General features: G+C 43.4%; 1 pseudogene across 1 annotated transcript; it reads left to right on the forward strand.

Annotated features, from left to right (window-relative positions):
• The first annotated feature begins 11136 nt into the window (after positions 1–11136).
• LOC309681249 (histo-blood group ABO system transferase 1-like) lies at positions 11137–12897 on the forward strand (annotated as a pseudogene). The gene is made up of 2 exons: positions 11137–11225; positions 12152–12897. The product of its transcript is annotated as a histo-blood group ABO system transferase 1-like (transcript).
• The last annotated feature ends 7853 nt before the right edge of the window (positions 12898–20750 follow it).

Here is a 20750-nt window from a genome sequence, read left to right on the forward strand (position 1 = left end):
GTAATAATACTGCAAGTGTCCGTATGTGAACTACATGGCTGAACTCCCAGTACAGTCAATGAGGAGCTAATCAATAGAAAAGAGGCTGGACAGTGCTTCACCTCACTCAAAACTAGCCAAATTATTTGGGATTCATTTTGCAAAATGTGTGTCTTTTCAAACAGTGTTGGCTGTTTTTCTTAGTCTTCAGCTGATGCTTTGCATTTTCTGAGTTGTATCTGCCACACCCATGTAGATGTCTTTGATACACAAGGCAATAACCATCCATTCCCTCCTTCAATGGCTAAAATAAAGCAGATGTATCCCAGACACCTATTTGTGTGTACACATTCACTTCAGTTTTCTGGTGCTGGAAAACCCACCAGTTCAAGAAGTTAAGTCTGCATCTCTGTAAAGCTGATTCTTATTAGAAGTAGAGTGCAAATAGCTGTAAGCCTGGCAGAAAGCCAGGAAGATTGGGTCTGAGTAGGAGCTAAAGTTCAAAGTTGTCAAAGACAAATTTTTAAAATGGACAAAGTTCCTTTAGAGGCCAGAATTCTCAGTCTAGTCTAACTTTTATTTAAAAGTATGTGCAAACAAAAGTAGTAAAGGAGCAGTAAAGCACTCTAGAAGAGACCACAGTTAAGTATTCAGGCAGGCCTGTATCTCCATTGGCAAATAACTTCAATTTCTGACTTAGTCCAAGGAAACCTTGAGTTGTACATTAAACACACCTGTATGCTTCATGCAGTTACAGAAAAAAAGAAATCAACTTCCCCTTTTACTCAAAAAAACTCCCAAAATGTTTCATGCAAGTGAAACTACATTTTTCTGGACTGTAACACAACTTGTAGTTTTGTCAAATAGAAATCTCAAAGAGCCACAAGGACACCAGACAGAGACAGGGAAGACCTAGGTGAAATGCTACCATGCAATTTGTATGTAACTATCAACTTCATATGGGTTTGATCCTGTCCAATGCAGAGCCAAGTAACTTTGTACCACTCAATATGGGAGACCACAGAGCACTTGGGCTGGGTTGTTATCAATAGCATACTTGTAAACAGACTTTGTGTTTGTTGTGTTTATTGATGCACTGACGGCAAAAATGACCATAGCTGGAATGATGGATAGACATTTAGAGTTGTACCAAACACAATTAAAGTCATAAATAATCAACTTTGGACACAGTAGTTTTGGATGCCTGGAGACCAAAGCAGAATGATGAAATTCAGGAAAGGTGGGTATTTGTAAGTTTGATTGTGACCTGTTCTCACCCCCTTTTCCTGCTTCCAGTGTTCTAATTAATGCTCCTTCAGGGATGTAAATAGTAACAATACAGGTGCAAGATAATTCTGCAAGACGTTAAGTCATTTTGCATATTTGACCACTTAACTGCACTTCTATGCCTTATTTTCTTCTTACCATTCCCCTACTGTTTCTTTAGCCTACATCCTTCATTTTTTCTCTCACATTTTCTGTCTCCTAGCAGTTTAAATTAGGGGTAAGCTTCATCTCAATTTTAAGCTTGTAGAGCATAGAAACCTATACTTAACCTTACAGTCTGATTCTTTTAATAGCTAAGTGTGAGGATGTCATTCACATAATTTTCAGATAGATTAATGGAAGCAGGTCACATGAAGACTCCCTAGAATTGTATAGTTGTCTCCATTGATGGTAAACATATTGTCGTTTTGTTGAATAGCTCATCATGTGAAGTTAGGCGAAAGGAACTGACTGACCCTGAGTTACTAGTCTGAGCCTGCCTGAAAATACTGAAAAGCAGCAGGTAACTCACAGTTGCCTTTCTCAATCCAATCTTCCCTGTATTATTTGTGGTTCACTCAAAAAAACCCCAGTTGTTATCCATCCAACTGCTGCAATGCTATTCATGTCATGCTAGTCATTTGGCTGGAGCCCTGCCGCTATGGGCCACTCTACACATTTGGGCAATTTTTCCTGGAGTGGCTTAAGCAGGAAGATGTGTCTATTGACATTGATTCTGCACTGAAATTATAGGCACAATTGAACAATCAGAATATTTTATTAAAGAAAATGCAAAGCAATGAGAAGAAACTCTTTCACAGAATCACAGAATAATTGAGTTTGAAAGGGACCTCAAGTTCATTTGGTCCAAGCCCCTGCTCAAAGCAGGGTCAACTAGAGCAGGTTGCTCAAGGACTTGATTAGTCAAGTCTTAAAAACCTGCAAAGATGGAGCTTCCACAATCTCTCTGGGCAATCCATTCCAGTATTTGATCACTCTCGTCACCTAACAAAAATAAATTTAAAATTCCTCATATGTAATTGGAATTTCCCAAGTTCCAACTTACGTCTATTCCCTCTCATCCTATTGCTGTGCACATCAGAGAAGAGCCTTGCTCCATCTTCTTCATGTCCTGCTCTCATCTGGTAGTTCTAGATAGCAACAAGGTCTCTCCTTATCCTTTTTGGCTTAAAGCTGAACAGGCCTTATTATGTCAGCCTCTCGTCCTGTTTCATGTGCTCCAGCCCCCAGTAGCTTGGTGGCCTCTGCTGGACTCTCATCTGTATGTCAATTGCAGATGTATCCCTCAAGTGTCAAAGAGAGAGGAAGAACCTCTACCATTTACTAATGGCTACACTCATTAATATAGCCCATGATGCAGTTACTTTTCTTTGCTGTAAGTCCACACTGCTGACTCCTGTTTTAACTTGTCCACCAGGGCTCCTTTCTAGTCAGTCAGTCCCACAGCTTGTCCTGTTGCATTGGGTTACTCTGGACCAGGTTGCATTCGCCTTTGCTGAACTTCATGTTGTTCCTGTCAGCCCATTTTTCCAGCCTTTCCAGGTCTTCTGAATGGCAGCCTTACCCTTTGACATATTGACCACACCCTCTAATGTGGTGGTGTTCACAAACACATTGAGAAGTAACAGATTCTGAATATGGAAGCAAGAAAGAGTTTAATCTGGCAGTTTACCATAATGAAACACTTCCATATTTTTAAGCAAAAAATGTTTAATTTCATTTAACTGAGCTGTATTTCATCAGCTTCTTTTATTGACTTATGAATTATGAATTTCTAATCCTCATTGCTTTTTTTAGTTAGTCTTCCCCTCTTGATCACCTGTCTTATAATACACAGTCATGTTACTCTCTAGAAATGCTGCTCTAAATACATTCAGTGTTACACACTATACTTTAAGGAGTCTAGCATGTGTGACTGAAGGAGAAATAAACTTTAGGTCCAATAAAACAATATGACAAAGAGAATGTATTATTCTTGTAACTGATTTGAAATGAAAAAGGATCCAATATGAGACAGTGTGTTCACCACTACTACCCCCCAAAAAAAAATTAGTATGGATAGACATATCTTTCTGGAAAATCTAAGAATCAAGACTGGTGGGTTCCCATTTGGTGACTAAGCTACAGGAACCTGCATAAACAATGAGAATGGACAGCAGTGCCATCTAATCTGTGATGTGTCCTATCTACTCTAGGGTGCAGGCATGCAGATGTACACCAATGAGTAACCTACAAACTGTATTGAAGATTGGACAAGACGCTCACCATGTAGAAGTAAAATCAAATTTCCCAATGATGCCCTACAGGAAGAGATCTGCTGAAATAATCTTAAAATAGATTATTTTGCATTCAACCCTCGTTAGACCAGCTGAGTAGTATGTCTGAGGAACATTACTTAAATGTAGTTAACATTGTTTATATGGAGGTGAAGTAATACATCATATCCAGCTCACTGACTGCATACCCATTGACACTGGATCAAGGGAGTACTGCTGAAACACATAAGAATCTCTTGTGGGCCTCATCCCTCAAAGCATGAAAAAGAAAATCTGAAACTGCTGTGCTGAAATGTATTTATGTGTCTTTTATTTCTCTCTCACTTACAGACAAACAGATTTAAATGAAGCATCTCCAATGCTTCCACGGTAAGGATAAGTTCTCTGGCTTCATTAATGTGATATTGCATTGTTCTCATGACTGTGATTCTGGCACATAAAAGCCAAGACAGCTGAGGACAAGGATGAATGAAGAGGAAAGCATGCATATTTGGAGAAGGTACTCTTCCAGAAATATTAAAAAATGCATAGATGCAGAATCTTCTGTTTGTTTGCTTTCAGAAAGGAAATGGAAATTATAGTGAATGCTGAAATGGTTTTGGTTTAGTCAGAGCTTAATTAATTTTTTCCTTCCTCTGTCACCACCCATCTCAGAAGCTAAGAAAGGAGAGTCCTTGGCTGATGCTATTTTTAGTGGTAACAATCAGAATTCCAGATGAATTGTAAATGTCTGTGAAAGGGACATTTTTAGTCAGTGGGATGAATTATTTTCTGGAGTTGCCTAGTTGAGAACCATTGGCTCTAGAAAAACAGTAGAAAAGAGATGAAGATACTGGAGAGAATTCAACAAAGGGCCACAAGGATGATAAAGGGACTGGAGCGTCTCTCCTATGATGTAAGGCTGAAAGAGCTGTGGCTGCTCAACTTGGAGAAGAGAAGGCTTGGGGGATAACTTATCAATGTATATAAATGCCTGAAGGGAGGGTGCAAAGAAGACAGAGCCAGGCTCTTTTCAGTGGTGCCCAGTGGCAGGACAAGAGGCAATGGGCACAAATTGAAACACAAAAATGCTTTTTTTACTGTGTGGGTGACTAAGCACTGGAACAAGTTAGCCAGGGAAGTTGTGGAGTCTCCCTCTTTGGAGATATTCACAAGCTGTCTGGACATGCATGTGGGCAACTGTCTCTAGGTGTCCCTGCTTGAGCATGGGGGTTGTACCAGATGACCTCCAAAGTTCTCTTCCAGCCTCAACCATTCTGTGACTCTGTGAAAAATCATAGATGACAAATTTGTATTTAGATGACTGAACTCTGGTACTTAACATAATTTCAGATGTATAAATTTAAATATATATATATTCCAAATTAATGTTTCTTTAATTATTTTTTTTTCCTCACAGATTTTAAGTTTCAATACTACAAACCTAAAAGGACGGAGTTCATCTTTTCTCCTGGGAGCTTCTGAGGAATTCTGTTCTTTGTTTTGTTATTTGTTCTGTTCTTGGCCTTCTCTAGTCATATTCAGGAAGATCCTTCGAAGGTGAAATCTTCACCTGACTCTCTAACTACTGATAGTGGTTTTTGACAATCCACATTATGCATAAACTCACACACACCGAGGCCCACACTTTCCCTCTATTAACACAGGGACTGTTTTGGAGCTGTTCAGATTAAAAATGTTATCCTTTACTGTCATCTCAAATTATCCTTTTCCATGTAGTGATCCACAAGCCCTCTGGAATACATGGATTGCTTCCAAATAGTGTCTTTGTAAAGTAATTCAGAAACACGTTCCTATAACTGGAAGGACTCTGGTTATACGGGAGTCAGTGTATTGAAACAAAAGCCTAAGAACATCCTGCAAGGGATTAGCCTGAAGGATTTCTCCCTTGGCGTCTTTCGCCATCTTATGGTCTGTGTGAAGAATAGCTTCTTCACGTCAAATACAATATAATACAGCTGCCCTTTTCCAAAATTTACGGAGAACTGCCATGGTCTCTTTAGTGTAAAACATAGGCCTGTGTAATTATTATTCTTGTTAAAGTAAGCTGAAAGTAGTCATCTTTAAGACTCAAGGATTTCTCCTCCTCGGTCTGTATGTCCAGCCAACGGTCAAACTGAACAAAAATATGAAAGATGCAAGCACACATAGAATAAAGACACAGTAGCCACCAAGGTTGACCTAGACAGAGCAGAGAGCAGTGTTTTTACCTAAGCAAGATTCGTGTAGACAACTCAGACTGCCTGATCCTATTCCTCTTTCCTGTTCATCAGAGCAATAGTCCACAACTGGACAGGGTTGCATGTGCCTGTGAGCTTCTTGAAGCCTAGATCAGACAGTAGCTCTGTCCAGAGTCAATGCCCAGACCTTGGGTCTTGCTTATTAAGTCTCCAGCTCCAACCTCAAATCTTTCCAGATTCTGGTCTTCTCTTTGGATCAGTTGGACATTTGCTGACATATCCATCTGCATGCACAGTCACATGGAAAATAAAAGAAGGTAGGACAGACTGCTGTGATCAGACTCAGGGCTTAGCAAGACTAGCTGAGTGACCAACAACCTGTTTATACAAAACTTGGACCCTATCGTCCACTAACTTATCTCCATTTTCACACATTTGTTCTCCCCAGTCTATCTCTATTTCTGTTTCTCTGCTTTGGCTCTTCCACGAAATGTAAATATTGTACATTCCCACAATACTTCTCAGCCCATCAGTCATTGACTTAAGAATTCCTTTTTTTGTTATTCTTTTAAAAATCTACTGCTCAATAAGTTTCTTTGTCTGAGTTTTAACTGATTACATCCTTTTTTTGTTGTCTTTGCCTTTGATGCTGAATAGTCATTAACCAGATACCCTCTTGAACCAGAAATATTTACACTCCACATATACTTACAATCCTTGCTATTCTTGCTATTACTATTATTGGAGTATAGAGATAATGAATGACCATGTACGTTATTCCAAGGTCATATTTTTTTTCTTTTTTATATTATATCCTCAGCATATTATATCCTCAGCCACTTCTGACAAAACCACAGTAAGTTTGATTTTTTAAATCTGTAAGCACCAAGAGAAGAAGAACATGTATCAGGGATAATTCTTCTCAGATAAATTCAGAGATTTGTCATATAGGTACTTTTTAGGTTCTGTGGTAAAAGATTCACCTCCACACAACACAAAGGAGCAGAGGGGAGGATTGGAAGCCAGGGAACTCCAGTAGCCTAATAAGAGAAACAATCACAGTGTAAAGGTGTAAAGGCTGTAAAAGGACAGCAATTGGTCCACAGATGAAATCTATTAAGATGAGTCAAAGTGAGAGCAACTTTCAGACTAAGAGACGTTACTGCCTACAAGGGCATGGGATGGCAGGAAAGAGCATTTTGGGATCACAGAATCACAGAATGGTCAGGGTTGGAAAGGACCTCTGGAGATCATCTAGTCCAACCCCCCTGACAGAGCAGGGGCACCTACAGCAGTTGCACAGGGCAGCGTCCAGGAGGGTTTTGAATGTCTCCAGAGTGGGAGACTCCACAACCTCCCTGGGCAGCCTGTGCCAGTGCTCTGCCACCTTCAAAATAAAGAAGTCTCTCCTCATGTTAAGATGGAACTTCCTATGCTCAAGTTTGTGCCCATTACCTCCTGTTCTATCACTGGGCACCACTGAAAAAAGACTGTTCCCATCCCCCTGGCACCCTCCCTTTAAGGACTGATAAACATTGATAAGATCCCCCCTCAATCTTCTTTTCTCTAGACTAAAAAGACCCAAGTCCCTCAGTCTTTCCTCATAGGAGAGATGTTCCAATCCCCTAATCATCTTTGTAGCCCTTTGCTGGACCCTCTCCAGCAGATCCCTGTCCTTCTTGAACTGGGGAGCCCAGAACTGGACACAGTACTTCAGATGCAGCCTCACCAGGGCAGAGTAGAGGGGAAGGATGACCTCCCTTGACCTGCTGGCCACACTCTTCTTGATGCCATTGGCCTTCTTGGCCACCAGGGCACATTTCTGGCTCATGGTCATCCTGTTGTCCACCAGGACTCCCACGTCCCCAGTCTTCAGGCACCTCACCTGTTCTGCAGGGCCTTTCAAAGATGATGGAAAGAGGCCCAGCAATGACTTCTGACAGCTCCCTCAGCACTCGCGGGTGCATCCCATCAGGCCCCATGGACTTGTGTGTATCCAGTTTACTTAATTGATCTCTAACTTGTTCCTCTTCAACCAAGGGAAAATCTTCCTTCCTCCAAACTTTCTCTATTACCTGCAAAGTCTGGGACTCCTGAGGGCTGGCCAGAGCAGTGAAAACAGAAGCAAAGAAGGCATTCAACAACTCTGCCTTCTCTGCATCATTTGTCACCACGGCACCTGTCTTGTTCAACAGCGGGCCCACATTTTCCCTAGTTTTCCTTTTGTCTCCTGTATACTTAAAGAAACCCTTGCTATTGGCCTTGACATCCCTCGCCAGGTTCAATTCCAAGGCTGCCTTGGCTTTCCTTGTTTCATCCCTGCATACCCTGAAAGCATTCCTGTACTCTTCACAAGTGGTCAGTCCCTTCTTCCACATACTTCCTTCTTCAACTTCAGCTTTTTCAGAAGCTCCCTGCTCAGCCATGCAGGTCTCCTTCTTCCTTTGTCTGATTTCTTGCTGTTAGGGATACATGGATCCTGTGCTTTGAGGAGGTGATGTTTAAATATCAGTCAGCTCTCTTGAGCCCCCCTACCCTCTAGAACCCTCACCCTTGGGATCTATCCAAGCAATTCCTTGAAGAGATCAAAGCTAGCCATCCTCAATTTTAAGGTTTCAACCCTATTTGCCATTTTGTGCATACTGCACTTAATCCTGAATTCTGTCTTCTCAAGATCACTGCAGCCATGTCTGCCCTCAACCTTAACGTCCTCCACCAGTCCCTCTTGGTCTGCACTAGGTCCAGTAGTACACCTCTCTTTGTGTGCTCCTCCACTACCTGAGTCAAAAAGTTATCATCAATGCAAGTTGTCTTCATGCAAGACTGATTATGGGATGTTGAGAGGAGGAACCACAAGTGAAGAAAGGGAGGGATCAAGGTGGTTTGGGGGAGGAACAAATATGGGAAAATAGAGATAAGGTTATATAAGGGGGCAGTTGCATGTAAAGGCATGCTGGTCAGTATGCTTGTGTAACAATGCCCTGTATCTGTCAGCACAGTCTACTCTGTCTTCTCAGTAGGCTCTATTTCTACCTGTCTTCCTAGGTAAGAGGTTCTTCTGTGTGCATGTATTTATATGGAGGCCTAAATACCAGCAACTGTAGTCAGACCATGGACTGTGGTGCCTGCACTTGGAGAGACCAGAGCAAGTGCAAATTTAAGTGCTAGTGACTATAGTTGGATCACAGGTCATAGGGGCCTGTGCATCTGTGGTCTCAACAAACGGAGTGAGTGAGGATGTAAGTGCTAGAAACTGGATTGGGGACCACAGGTCATGGAGGCCCGCATGTGTGCGATGCCAGCAACTGGAGAGACTGGAGTGCATGCATATTGTGTGGGTACCTATGTCAGGGCGTAATAGCTAGAAAATGCCAAGCTATACTTGCTGGCAAGTAGAATAAGTGATTGGGCACCAGATATCTGAGATTCTGCTATTGAAGGGACAAAGAAGTCAAAGCCAACACTGGAGAGATTGTAAGGTCTGGGGGTTGCCTGAGAGATGTATTTGCATGTGTGTGTCTGTATATGAACCAACTGGAGATGTGAAGATCCACAGGCCAGCTGTAGATTGAATGTCTAAGGCCAATTAATAGACGGATCTACCGTGAATGTTTTTGTGTATGTGTGAGCGTGAGGGATCAATACTACATATGTGTCAGTGCCAATGAGCACATTGGCTTGCAAGGTAACTGGGAGGCTGGGAGTCCAGGGCCAACTACTGGATAAATTCTGCAACACCAGCTGCTGGAAGGATCCATCTTGTATATATTTATATGTATATCTGTGTGTAATATATGTGTATGTATTTTTTTTTTAATAAAGGGATTTCATCCTCAGTAGTTGAAAAAGGGGACAGGATGACATTGTTGGTGCTGTTTGTGTTTGTGTGAGTGTTGTGTTTTCTGTCTGTATACAACATACACATATATGGACCCTCAGCAAGTTTGCTGATGATACCAAGCTCTTTGGCGAGGTAGATATGCTGGAGGGGAGGGATGCCATCCAGAGGGACCTGGACAGGCTGGAGAGGTGGGCCCAAGCCAACATCATGAACTTCAAACAGGCCAAGTGCAAGGTCCTACATCTGGGTCGGGGCAATCTCAAGCACAAATCCAGGCTGGGCGGGGAATGGCTGGAGAGCAGCCCTGAGGAGAAGGACATGGGGGTGGTGATTAATGAGAAGCTCAACTTGAGCCAGCAATGTGCGATCACAGCCCAGAAAGCCAACGGTATCCTGGGCTTCATCAAAAGAAGTGTGGTCAGCAGGGCAAGGGAGGTGATTCTGCCCTTCTAACTCCACTCTCATGAGACCCCACCTGGAGTACTGCATCCATCTCTGGAGTCCCCAACATAAGAAGGACATGGACCTGCTGGAGCATGTCCAGAGGAGAGCCACGAGGATGATCCGAGGGCTGGAGCACCTCTCCTATGAGGAGAGGCTGAAAGAGTTGGGGCTGTTCAGCCTGGAGAAGAGAAGGCTCCGGGGAGATCTTATTGCAGCCTTCCAGTACCTAAAGGGGGCTTACAGGAGAGCTGTAGAACTTTTGACTAGGGCATGTAGTGATAGGACGAGCGGGAATGGCTTTAAACTGGAAGAGGGCAGGTTCAGATTAAACATTAGGAAGAAGTTTTTCACTTTGAAGGTGGTATGGCATTGGAACAGGTTGCCCAGAGAGGTTGTTAAGGCCCCATCCCTGGAGGTGTTCAAGGCCAGGCTGGATGTGGCCTTGGGCAACCTGGTCTAGTGGGAGGTGTCTGTGCCTGTGGCAGGGGGGTTGGAACTTGATGATCTTCAAGGTCCTTTCCAACTTAAACCATTCTATGATTCTATAATTCTATGATATATATGCCTGTGTGGCCAGACATACATATGTGTATGTTGTATATGTGTACCTTGTGTGCATGTTTATTGGGAATATATTCTCATTCTCACTACTGGTTGGACCAGGGGACATTGAGTTGCAGCAGCCTTGCCTCTACTGGGCTACCAGATTCAGCAACTCCCCTAACAATATCTACCTTTAACTAACGATGCTAGATTTCCCCTTTATACTAAGTATAAATAGGCAATTCTTAGGTGTAGTTCATCCAAATATTTAAAACAATTTTGAGGAGTTTGTGGCATAAACATATTCTACATACTTGCATCATGAGAAGGTTGATTATACCATAGAAGTGCTTGTTTCTCCTTACAAGAATGGATCCCTGACAACTTGTTCAGATGTACACATCTACAATATAGACACCTACACTTGGGCAGAAAAGTGCCTTGAGAAATGTATTGGTTGAATTTTATGAAATCTGAATAATCATACAGACAAATTTAATCAGTGTAGGGGCTAAGGGTCTCAATAGTCCGTGGCACCTCCAAAATGTGATCCAAACCATCTCAGCTGTAAATTACATTCTGCCAATGGGAAGGCACGTTCAGTAGAGACATCCTGAATGCCCAATATATGCAGAAGAACCTTGTCACTGGAGTGGTCACTTTTGCTCTGAAAAAGTATTGGTTTGTCATTTATTTCTTGTCAAATACTTAAACCTCTCTCTGCCAGCTATGACACAATACTGCTGGTGGAGCAGGAGTGAGAAAGGTTCCAAAGAATATGAGCAGCTTTAGACTGGCAGAAATGTGACATGAATGTCAACTTCCCAAGTAAGGCAACTGGCTGTGAAAAGTCAGGAGACATTGCCTTTCAAGGGGCAAAAAATATTCTTGGAAACATAACTAGCATTTTGATCCCTTAAGAAGAAATTTCCAGCTTCTGCTGTTTCTAACAAGTTTTGCCTCTAACCTGGGGTAAAAAATACAAAAATTCTGCAAAGATGAGATTTTAATGGGTTCGTACTAGAGTTCAGAGTTAAAATATTAGCTCCATTAAAATTATTAACCATGCCATTGTAGATCCCGCAGTAAGTGCTGGGGGAGGCTTCTCTTTGAGTAACTGAGTTAGTAAAGAACTATACTCCCTCTATCTCCACTAAGCATCCCAGATTTAAATAGAGACTTCAGACACCTCAAGGCAATCAAAATTATTTCATTGATAATTTTGATACTCTTTAGAAGAGTAAGTTAAAAAGTTAAACCGCAGAAAGAGTGTCAGGGAGCCAGGGAGCACGTAAGAGTGAAGGGTGAGGAGAAGTATTTATACTATACAGGGATATTAGTGAGCAGCACAGGTTAGAAGGCATATGTTCTGTACAGTGAGCGTGAAAGACCAATGGAGTAGAGAACAGTGAAAATTGAAAAATGGTATCATGTGCAGCAGTATGAGGAAGGGTTGAAGGGGTAGCAGCTATGTTAAATAAAGAGCAATAATAGAAGAAGGGAGCAATAGATAGAAAAGGAGAAACAAAGTTAACTTGAAAAGCCACCATTCTTCAGCTGGAGGAAACCACCTCCATTCTTTTCTGTTCCTTGTGTCTCAGATATGTCCAGTTCATAGAAGGGTCCATGAGCTCTGCCAAGTACTTCCTTGCTGGGCACCAGGCGAACTTCTACTTGTTCACAGACAATCCTGAGCAGGTGTCTTACCTTCAGATGGCCCCTGAGAATCACCTCTTTGTCATCCCTGTACAGAATAACCCACAGTGACAGGATATTTCCATGAGCCGTATGGATATCATCAGCAGATATATCCGCAACCAGTTCCAGTATGAGGTCGACTGTTTCTACTCCATAGACATTGATGTCCAGCTATTTGAACACATTGGTGTGGAGATCGTTGATACACTGGTGGGGACCACCAGCTCCTGGTAGTACACCCCATGTCATGAGAGCAAATCATATGAGACGCACTGAGTCACAAGCTGCTATCCCTAAGGGAGAAGGGGACTTCTATTATATAGCAAGCTTCTATGGGGGAAGTGTGGCTGAGGCCTACAAACTGACCATAGCCTGTTTTAAAGGGATCATGGAGGACAGAGAAAATGGCATTGAAGCTAGGTGGCATGATGAGAGCCACCTCAACAAGTATCTCCTCTATCACAAACCCACACGCCTGCTCTCCCCAGAGTACTACTGGGATGAAGAGATAAACTAGCCCCGCATCATCCAGGTGAAGAGACTGTGCTCTGTGCACAGGAAAGAAATAAGTAGGCTTCTAAAACAAAGAAAGCAAGAAAGAAGACAGGTCATCAGTGACAAGACAGTGAAAGAGATGCAGAGGTTATAAAGTCATTAATTTACCTGAGTCTGTCTTTCTGCATTTCTGATGCCAATAGGAAAGGCCAAATTATGCTGTTTATTGACATTTTTCTCTATTAACCTATTTTTTATTGAGGAATACAGGTGATAAGAAAACAATGACTGGTATGCCTATTTCTCTTTTCACTCATCTTGCTTTGTAGTTGTGATACTGACCTCTTCAGTGCTCACGACTCCTGGGAGCCCAGGATCAATATCCATGTGAGCCATGCTGTCACATCATGTGTTCTTGCTTCTAGATTTTATAATCCTTTGGAGTCATTAGATCAAGCACTTCTTCCTTTTTTGTTTCCTTATCCTCTAATATATTCAGCATTATTGTACTAGCCTTTGCTTGGGTTATGCCTTTTCCAGCCTCTCACAAAGCAATTTGCCATAACACAAGGTCAACTGTACCCACTCATACTCCACCAACAAAGTTAATAATCCCAAGAAAACATATTTCAATGCTGTCTTAAACACCTTGTCTTAAGAGGTATGGATGTATTGAGGTGCCAGGAAAAAAAAAAAACAAAATTCCTAATGTACAAGTGCCACAAGTAAGAGTTGGAAGGGACCTTAAAGATCATCTAGTTCCGAACCCCTGCCATGGGCAGGGACACCTTCCACTAGACCAGGTTGCTCAAAACATGGCCTTGACCGCTGACAGGGATGGGGCATCCACAACTTCTCTGGGTAGCCTGTTCCAGTATCTCATGACCCTCAGAGTAAATAATTTCTTCCTAATATCTGATCTAAAGCTACCTTCTTTCAGTTTAAAACCGTTACCCCTCATCCTATCGCTACACTCCCTGATAAAGAGTTACTCCCCACTTTTCCTGTAAGGCCCCCTTTAAGTACTGAAAGTCCACAATAAGGTTTCCCTGGAGCTTTCTCTTCTCCAGGCTGAACAACCCCAACTCTTTCAGCCTGTCCTCATAGGAGAGGTGCTCCAGCCCTCGGATCATCTTCATGGCCCTCCTATGGACCCACTCCAACAGGTCCATGATTTCCCTGTGCTGAGGGTTCCAGAGCTGGACACAGTACTCTGGGCAGGGTCTCACCAGAGCAGAGTGAAGGGGGAGAATCAATTCCCTCACCCTGTTGACCACACTGTTTTTGATGCAGCCCAGGATGCGGCTGGCCTTCTGGGCTGCAAGCCACACATTGCCGGCTCATGTCCAGCTTTTCATCCACCAGTACCCCCAAGTCCTTCTCGGCAGGGCTGCTTTCAATGCCTTCATCCTCCAGCCTGTATTGATATGGGTGGGGGTTCCCAACGGAGGTACAGAACCCTGTACTTGGCCTTGTTGAACTTCATGAGTTCACATGGGCCCTCTTCTTGAGCCTGTCCAGGTCCCTCTGGATGACATCCCATCCCTCAGGCATGTCAACTGAGCCACTGAGCTTGGTATGAGCAAATATGCTGAGGGTGACCTCAGTCCCATTGTCTATATCATTGATGAAGATATTAAATAGCACTGGTCCCACGACGGACCCATGTGGGACACCACTTGTCACCTATCTCCATGTGGATATTGTGCTATTTATAATAAAATTATAATTAAAATATATTCATTAGTAGCCAGACAATTTGCTCTAAAAAAAGATACAAAACCTCTGGCTAGTCATAAATATAAGATCATTAAGTACTTCTGCTGTTGCAGCTGGGACAATTCTGATCCAAAAGCAAGTTGCAGATACAGCCAGCTTCTTAAATTACTTCACATATGAAACTAAAAGTGAATAAAAATAAATTCAGGCAAGACCTGACAAATTCTGAGGCATAATACATATTATTATTGTATGCCTGGAGCCTATTACTGGCACTGGCAGCTCCAAATTGGCTGGGCTTGCAGTAGCAGGGGTTCATCATTTTGTTTGAGTGTCTCCACCCAAGGCAATCTGTAAAGATTCTGTGATGGCTAAGTGAAATTAATGTGTAAGCACAAGTGAAGCACTGTGTGTATCTAAGTTAAGACAGGTGTACCAGGGCTGGGCATAAACATAGATGGACAAGGGGAAGCCACTGCATTAATATGTATCCTGAATTTTCTGCAACTTTCAGGACTCAATCTGTTCACTTGAGGATTAAGTCCTAACTCTGACAGAGGATGAACATAGGGATATTAAGATAAGAAGAAAATGGAGCAATGTGTTACAGTGGATCCATCAGTTTGTCACTGTGGTTAAATTTTCCAGTTAAACCAGAGTATGGAACATCATGACTGAAATAGATCAGGGGAAAGACTCAAGGTTAAGACCAGATTAGGATAGTGACTTAATTTATTCTAGGCAGATTTGACTTGAAGCAGCAATTGAAATTGAAGGTTAACACTGCTATATGAAAGTGGAACAGCACAGTGTCAAAAATGGACTTGTCAAGGGAAGTAATTTAACAAAAGTGTATCAAGACAGGACATGGAATTAGGAAGAACTCAGTTGTTCTTGTCTGTGGAAGTATTCAGTCTTTCTCCTCTTATTGGGTCACTTTAAAACTCAACCATTTTCATGATTATTTTCAAATCCAGCTGAGGAGTAGTATCTCAAAACAGAGGGGTCACAATTCCCTAGGTCATGGGAAACTTTGCTGCAAACACTCTCTGATCATTCTCCATAGGCTGTAGGTCTTGAAGACAGACCAATCCTCCCCACAGTGTCTCACTTTATTTGTTCCAGGATGCCAGTTGTACAATGAGCTGTGAGGTGTAGAACGAGGGAAAGCCGTCTGTGGACAGAAGGCCTATATGTTTTGCTCAGGAATAGGCCTCTTGGTGAATGACAATCCAGCCCCTGTAATCAGCTGAACAGTACAAGTCAGACTATGAGATAGCATGGCTAGACCTGACCTGTATGCTTAGAACACATGAATGGGCCAGGCTATGCAGGAGGTTTAGGTGGGTGGGACAATCTATTGCACGGGTCACTTTGGGTTTTCACAATATCTGTTAGGAATGTTGTTGCTCTTTTCTCTGTAAATCTGATTAGTAATCCCAGCCTTCTGATGCTGTTATCTGTTTTGGTGCAACCGTGTTCATTAAGAGTTTGAAAATAGAGCAAGAAAGTAACACCATACTCAAGTCTGGTTTGTCCAAGGGGTGGGCAGTAAAAAGTTCCTGAAGATGGGCCTGAAAAGAGGAATCTCTGTGATACTGACAGCTGCCTGAAAAACATTAGTGGGGAAGTGAGGGATGATGAAGCATTCTGATGAATTGTGTTAGTATAGTTAGGCCAAAGTAATCAAATCATTTAAGGTGAATGGAACAGGCCGCAGATTGAGTTATAAGAGTTACAGAGAGTCAGTCTTAGTATAAACTGACCAATTTGAATCACTTTAGAAAGCATAGACCAGGATGGTGCAATCTAATAATAGTGTTGAATTAGATCAGGGGAGTAACACAAGATTCTTTTTGCAGCTTTTCACCTCTGCAAGATTTAATCCTCTGTTGCTGGTTTCTCAGCCATACCCTGTGCCACTGCCAAACTGGTTTTACATGTGAAACTCAACACCTTGGGAGTCATGACACTACAAGTGTCTCACTCCCACTTTTCAGTGAAGAACAAAGACCCCTACAGGTTCTACATTCTCAGCCTCCTGCAACATCATGTCTGAGGGCTGGAAAAATCTCTTATCCATGCCTGCTCACTCCATGCATCTTCCCTGCTCAATGCCTCTGGAGACTGCAGACAAGTTCCCCAACACCCTCAGAGGCAGGACTGAACGCACAATGCACAGAGAAAAGCTGAGTTGGTAACTATGAGAAAGGACTACCAAACGTGCTGCCTTTGCAGCCTGCATCATATTAAGGTAAGAAAATTTGGCTGATCTTTAAAAATCAGAGTTCCATCCAAATTACTTCCTTGTGCTAAGGTTAAACCTGGCCAGGATAGAGGGTTAATGGGGGTGGGTCTAGGAAAAATGGACTGTGTCTGTATGAACAGAATATACTTCATCATTATTGCAGTGTAACTGAATCAGTGTTAGGCATCAGATCAGCATGAATGGAGAATGCTGGGGTGCAGTATAAAGTCAGACAGAGCAGGTAGGATTAGTAAATTAAGGTGGATTGAACAGGTTGCCTTACTAGGATAGCTTGAATGGAATAGACTAAGCAAGAGAGAAAGCATGATGGGATAGGTCAGGTGCTGAGCCAGGGTGGCTGTCACATGGGCTTGCTGCTAGTCATCATGATGGATATTAGATTAGATTTAACTCAGTAACATGAGAAGGGGTTTAATATGGGTGGACCATGCCAGTGCAGTGGACTAAGAGAATTGTAGAATCATTTAGTTTGGAAGGGACCTTTAAGATCATCAAGTCTGACTGTTAACCTAGCACTGCCAAGTCTACCACTAAACCACTGAGCACCACATCTATGTGTCTTTTAAATACCTTCAGGGATGGTGACACAATCACTTCCCCGGGCAGCCTGTTCCAACGCTTGAAAACCCTTTCGATGAAGAAATTTTTCCTAATATCCATCCTAAACTTCCCCTGGCACAACTTGAGGCCATTTCCTCTTGTCCTATTGCCTGTTACGTGGTAGAAGAGATTAACCTCCACCTCGCTACAACCTCCTTTCAGGCAGTTGTAGAGAGCAATAAGGTCTTCCCTCAGTGTCCTTTTCTCCAGACCGAACAACCCCAGTTCCCTCAGCTGCTCCTCATAAGACTCATTCTCCAAACCCCTCACAAGCTTCCTTGCCCTTCTCTGGACACACTCCAGCACCTCAATGTCTTTCTTGTAGTGAGGAGCCCAAAACTGAAGACAGTATTACAGATGCGGCCTCACCAGTGCTGAGTACAGCAGGGCAATCACTTCCCTGCTCCTGCTGGCCACACTATTCCTGAAACAGGCCAGGCTGCTCTTGGACTTCTTGGCCACCTGGGCACACTGCTGCCTTATATTCAGCCAGCTGTCCACCAACACCCCCAGGTCCTTCTCCGCCAGTCAGCTTTCCAGCCACTCCTCACCAAGCCTGCAGTGCTGCATGGGGTGGTTGTGACCCAAGTGCAGGACCCGGCTCTTGGCCTTGTTGAATCTCATACCATTGGCCTCGTCCCATTGATCAAGCTTGTCCAGATCCCTCTGTAGAACCTCCCTACTCTCAAGCCAATCGACACTGTTGCCCACCTTGCTGTCATCTGCAAACTTACTGAGGGTGCACTCGATCCCCTCGTTCAGGTCATTGATCAAGATATTAAGCAGAACTGGCCCCAATACTGAGCCCTGGGGAACACCCCTTGTGACAGGCCGCCAACTGGATTTAATTCCATTCACCACCACTTTGGGCCAGGCCATCCAGCCAGTTTGTTACCCAGTGAAGCATATGGCCACCTAAGCCATGAGCAGCCAGTTTCTCCAGGAGAATGCTGTGGGAAACAGTGTCAAAGGCTTTACTAAAGTCTAGGTAGACAACATCCACAGTCTTTCCCTCATCCACTAAGCGTATCAGTTTGATATAGATGGAGATCAGGTTTGTCAAGCAGGACTTGATTTTCATAAACATGCTGACTGGGCCTGATCATTTGGTTGTCTTGCATGTGCCATGTGATGGCACTCAAGATGCTTTGCTCCCTTGCACCGAGGTCAGACTGACAGGCTTGTAGTTTCCTGGACCCTCCTTCTGGTCCTTCTTGTAGATGGGTGTCACATTTGCTAACCTCCAGTCACCTGGGACCTCCCTGGTTAGCCAGGACTGCTGATAAACGACTGGAAGTAGCTTGGTGAGCACTTTCACCAGCTCCCTCAGTACTCTTGCGTGGATCCCATCTGGCCCCATAGACTTGTGTATGTCTAAGTGCTGTAGCAGGTTGCTAAACATTTCCCCTTGGATTATAGGGGCTTTATTCTGTTCCTAGTCCTTGTCTTCGAGCTCAGGGGGCTGGGTTCCAGAAGAACAACTGACCCTACTACTAACGACTGAGTCAAAGAAGACATTAAGTACCTCAGCCTTTTCCTCATCCTTTGTCACTATGTTTCCCCCTGCATCCCATAGAGAATGGAGTCCTTAGTCCTCCTTTTGTTCTTAATGTATTTATGGAAACAATTTTTATTTTACTTACAGAAAAATTGTTATTGTTTATAGCCAAATTAATTTCTAGTTGGGCCTTAACCCTTCTGATTTTCTCTCTGCATTACCTCATGACATCCTTGTAGTCCTCCTGAGTTGCCTGCCCCTTCTTCCAAAGGTCATAAACTCTCTTTTTCTCCCTGGGTTCCAGCCAAAGCTCTCTCTTCAGTCAGGCCAGTCTTCTTCACCACCGGCTTGTCTTTTGGTATATAGGGATGGCCTGCTCCTGCGCATTTAAGATTTTGTTCTTGAAGAATGTCCAGCCTTCCAGGACTCCTTTGCCCTTCAGGACTGCCTCCCAAGGGACTCTGCCAACCAGCCTCCTAAACAGGTCAAAGTCTGCCCTCCAGAAGTCCAAGGTAGCAGTTCTGCTGAGTCCCTTTCATTCTCCAAGAATCGAAAACACATTTGGTGGTTTCTGTGCCCAAGGCAGCCTCCAGCCTTCACATCACTCACTAGTCTTTCTCTGTTCACAAATAACAAGTCCATCAGGGCGCTTCCCTACTTGGCTCCCTCACCAGCTGTGCCATGAAGTTATCTTACACACACTCCAGGAACCTCCTAGGCTGTTTCCTCTCTGCTGTACTGTATTTCCACCAGACATCTGGTAAACTGCAAAATCTGTCCCCCACAAGCATGAGGGCTAGCGATCGTGAGACTTATTCCAGATGCTTATAGAATTTTGTCTTCATCTTGATCCTGGTTAGGTGGTCTATAACAGACTCCCACCATGATATCTGCCTTGTTGGCCTTCCCCCTGATTCTTACCCATAAACACTCAACCCTGTCATCACCATCATTAAGCTCTAGACAATGAAAACTCTCTCTAACATTCAGGGCCACCCCACCACATCTCCTTCCTTGCCTACCCCTTCTGAAGGGTTTATAACCATTCATTGCAGCACACCAGTTATGTGAGTCATCCCACCATATTTCCATGGTGGCAACTATATCATAGTTTTTCTGTTGCACAATGGCTTCCAGCTCTTCCTGTTTGCTGCCCGTGCCATGTGCTTTGGTGTAGATGCACTTCAGTTAGGCTGTTGATCCTGCCACCATGTTTTGGGGAGAAGCCCTAATTCCTACGTGTCCATTCTCAGGCAATTCCATAGTTTCTAACACACCAATAACCCTTGTGTCTTTACTGCCACATGGATCTCCATCCCCTAGCTCCACTGAGATGGCAGACCAAAGGACCTCGGTAGCATACTGTCCCTCAAACATTGGTGTGCCACCCCCAAGCTTATCTCTAGCAAGCCTTTTTTTTTCTTTCTCCCTTCAAATCTGGTTTAAAACTCTTTCAATGAGCCCTACTAACTCCTATGCAAAGATCCTTTTTCCCCTTTGAGACAGGTGTACTCCATCTGTTACCAGCAAGCCTGGAGTTGTGTAAACATGATTAAAAAACCCAAAATTCTGGCATTGACACCAGGTTCGGAGCCAGGTATTGATCTGCTGGCTCTTCCTCTTTCTTCCCTCATCCATTCCCTGCAACTGGAAAGATAGAGGAGAACATTACTTGTGCTCCTGATCCCTTAACCAGTCGTGCCCAGGCCCTGAAGTGTCTCTTGATTGCCCTCGAACTTATTGCATTTTCATTGGTGCCTACCTGAAAAATCAATAACGGATAGTAATCTGAGGGCCATATCAGCATACAACGCTTTCTCTTCACATCTTTAACCCAGTCCTAAGGAGGCAGCAGACTTCCCTAAGAAGTGGGTCCAGTCTGCATATTGGGCCTTCTGTTCCCTTCAGAAGGGAGTCTCCT

This window comes from Vanellus vanellus (assembly GCF_965231255.1).
Source record: "Vanellus vanellus genome assembly, chromosome: 24".
Lineage (NCBI taxonomy): Eukaryota > Metazoa > Chordata > Aves > Charadriiformes > Charadriidae > Vanellus > Vanellus vanellus.